Source organism: Euphorbia lathyris, chromosome 2, assembly GCF_963576675.1.
Source record: "Euphorbia lathyris chromosome 2, ddEupLath1.1, whole genome shotgun sequence".
Taxonomy (NCBI): domain Eukaryota; kingdom Viridiplantae; phylum Streptophyta; class Magnoliopsida; order Malpighiales; family Euphorbiaceae; genus Euphorbia; species Euphorbia lathyris.
This window is the reverse complement of record NC_088911.1, coordinates 136,691,950-136,695,394: the sequence shown is the minus strand read 5'-3', so window position 1 is coordinate 136,695,394 and position 3,445 is coordinate 136,691,950. Positions and strand designations below refer to the sequence as shown.

Here is a 3,445-nt window from a genome sequence, read left to right as displayed (position 1 = left end):
ACAATTTCCGTGCCTGATTTCTTAAAATCTTTTTCAAGATTCCTAAGAAATCTAAGTCCATGTGTGTTGGCTGTCGTTGAATCTGAAGAACTTGGCGATTCGCTAGTCTTTATCGATCATTTTCACGAATCATTAATGTCCTATGGTTTATTTTATGATTGCATTCAAGCTTGTATTGATCAGGGAGACCCGAATCGGGGCGTGCTGGAGGCAATGGTAGGACATCAAATTAGATGTACTGTAGCAGCTAAAGATGAGGAAAGAATTTATAGCAGGCAGATGAATATTGAAGAATGGAGAGAATATTTCAATGGTTTTGGAATGGTCGAAACCGAAGTTAGCATGTCGTCTTTCGATCAGGCGACTTTATTGCAGAAGAATTTCGCTTCTGAGTCATGCTTACTTGTTAGGAATGGAAAATGTCTTGTGATTGGATGGAAAGGAACTCCATTTTTTTCAGTTTCTGCTTGGAAGTTTCAATAGGGCATTCTGCAGGTCTTTAATGAAATGTATACGGATAAGTTTTGGGATACTCGGAAGTTATTTAGCGTCGATTAGCTAGGGAGTTGTTTAATTGAATTTGTGATAAAAGAGATGTTTGTTGTAAAATGTTGTTTAACTTGGTGTGTTCGATGTAGACTCGAGGGGTTCTTTTTCGGTGATTTGTCGCTAATTCGAACAGATTTCGTTGCTAATTTCCAAGAAAATAGGGGAGATTGATTTATGTTTTGTTTATATTTCCTAATTACTGAAATATACTCCAATTCTTACCCAATTGTATTCAATATATTCTTGTTAGAACGTTAACTGTCTACTAAACTTTCAAGAGTTCATGTTAGATCGGTTCCTTGATATATTATCAAAGCTTCTTAGACCAGTTTCAAATCCTATCAACTCTATAAAGGGTAGGGGTGGGCAAAAAAACCGATCAAATCGGTAACCGAACCGAAAACCGGTAATCCGAACCGGAAAAAACGGTTAACCGAACCGACGGTTTTCTTAATGGTTAAAAAAATAAATGGGCATCGGTTTTGGTTTCGGTTTCGGTTTCGCATAGGAAAAACCGCGGTTAACGGTTAACCGAACCGTTTAATAAATATAAATTTAAAAAATATATATTAATGTATAACCTATATTATCAATGTATAAGTTATGATTCAAATTCAATATATTATCAATATATAAGTTATTATCAGTACATTAAAAAAAAAAAGTTATGATCTGTATATTTAATATTATAACATAAACATATATTATATTATTAATATGTAAAATTAAAAAATAAAACAAATCAAAAACCTATTAACAAAAACAAAACAGGAACAACGCCTCCCTCTCTAACCCTATTTTCTATTCTTTTTCTCTCTCACTCTCACCCATCGTTTCTTCTTTTCTTTTTTTTACAAGAACAGCGCCTCCCTCTTAGACAGTTGCCGCCGACCACCGCCTCTCTTCCTCTCCTCTCTCACACCGACCGCGCCGCCTCTTCCAATTCCGTCGTCTCTCTTCCTCTCATCCTCTCTCACAGCGCCGCCGTTTCTCTTCCGATCTCTCACTGTTGGTGGTTGATTAAGAGGTATTTCTGCTACATAGCTCATTTTGCTATTTGTTTGTTTGTTTGATAGCTTATTTTGCTGTTTGTTTGGTTGTTTGATAGCTTATTTTGCTGTTTGTTTGATTGTTTGATAACATGCTAAGGTTCTTCTCAATGAAAGTTTTTATTCATAACTAATTCAAAGCTTTTATTTTGGTTCCAACAAGCTTTGTTATGTGATTCAAAAGGAACCTTTGAAGGAAGTTTCTGATTTTTAGTTTGAAAACTATGATCAGGAACAGGAAGAGATAATAGTAGGTTAGAAATTTTATACAGGAAAAAAAAGGAATTTGAATGGAGCGTCTTAAATATTTTAACAGGCCATGTTAAATTTATTCTGTAAATTTGAGAAATTTCAATGAGTTTGATTGTTCAAAATGACTATGTTGTAGTTGCTCCAACTTATTAGTCCTATTCTACTTTGTTTTAATATCAGATGTCTAGCACGGGAGACAATGATAAAACTAAAACTACCGGCGAGGGTACTTCAAATGCTCCGTTAACGGTGGAAAGTCTTGAGAAAACTACATCCAAGGATACAACTCAGGAAAACAAATATAGCTTCTTTTGAGATATTAAATTGGTGGAAGGTAAATGCAAATAGATATCCTACACTTGCTATGGTAGCTCGAGATGTGTTGGCTATTCTTGTGTCTACAGTTGCTTTTAGCACTGACGGTCGTGTGCTTGATTCATTTAGGAGTGCTTTAACTCCTAGGATTATAGAAGCTCTTGTTTGTGCACAAAATTGATTGAGATGTTCATCTCAACCAATACATTTGGATAATATCTTGGAACAACTCGAGGCAATCAACCTAGGTAACATGAATTTAGTTACTTTTGTTATATTAAATTTAGTTAAAATTTGATATTTAATTTAACTGTATGTATTTTTTTTTGTAGAGGATTCTTGTGTCACTGATGATCATCCTCTTTGCACAATTGATGATTGATGATCGAGAAGATGTGATGAATAGGGATTGAAAAGATTTGATGAATTAATGTTGTATTAATTACTTTGACGAAATATTATTTACGTTTCTTTATGTTTTAAATGTAAACTTGATAGATTGTTTTTTAGTTCGTTGTTTATGTTTGAATTCTGAACTTCTATATGAATTCGTTTCGTTTGAATTATTCTTAATGTGGATTTTTTTAATATTGTTTAAAAATTTAGGTTTGGATAAAAATTATGGTTAACCGTTGATTTTTGGTTAACCAGTATGAATTGGTTAAAAACCGTTAACTGAAAAACCTAACCGATATTAATGGTTAACCGGTTGTTCGGTTAACCGATTTATCTGGACCGGTTTCGGTTTATAGGATTAAAAAACCGAAGGTAACGGTTCGGTTAATTATTTTCCTTATTGGACCGGTTAACCGAACCGTGCCCACCCCTAATAAAGGGGCAGCCCAATGCACTACACGTCCTGCTAAGCAAGAATACAGGAGGGATCCTACCACAAGGCTGTATTGAGGGTAAGCCTTCCTCTGTCAATTTTTTTGGCAAGAGGCCGTCCTGAAACTTGAACCGGTTAGAGATTAATATAAGATATGTGATTGAGCGTTGAGTTTTAGATAAAGTGGTTCCATGACATGGTATCAAAGCCTTTTGGACCATTTGTCGATGGTTCGAGTCTCGGCAACCTTATTAAGTTGTGGAATTAAAAACACATAGTGGGATGGACCTATATTGTACAAGCTGCAAGCTCAAGTGGCATTTGCCCATGGGATGTGACATATATTAAAAATAATATATATGATTTAGTCTTAAATATAAACTTCAGTTTTTAGTTAAAGTGGTTCCATGAGACTCGTGACCTCTCGTTCACATGACAACGACATTTACCG

The 3,445-nt window shown here is 34.8% G+C and overlaps 1 long non-coding RNA gene across 2 annotated transcripts; it reads left to right on the top strand.

The window, feature by feature from the left end:
- The first annotated feature begins 1,358 nt into the window (after positions 1-1,358).
- Positions 1,359-2,656, top strand: LOC136217004 (uncharacterized). 2 transcript variants are annotated; one of them, XR_010683423.1, is made up of 4 exons: positions 1,359-1,576; positions 2,031-2,184; positions 2,295-2,413; positions 2,498-2,656. It is a non-coding gene; the product is annotated as an uncharacterized lncRNA (long non-coding RNA). The 2 variants fall into 2 exon arrangements; XR_010683422.1 differs by having other exon boundaries at positions 2,031-2,413.
- The last annotated feature ends 789 nt before the right edge of the window (positions 2,657-3,445 follow it).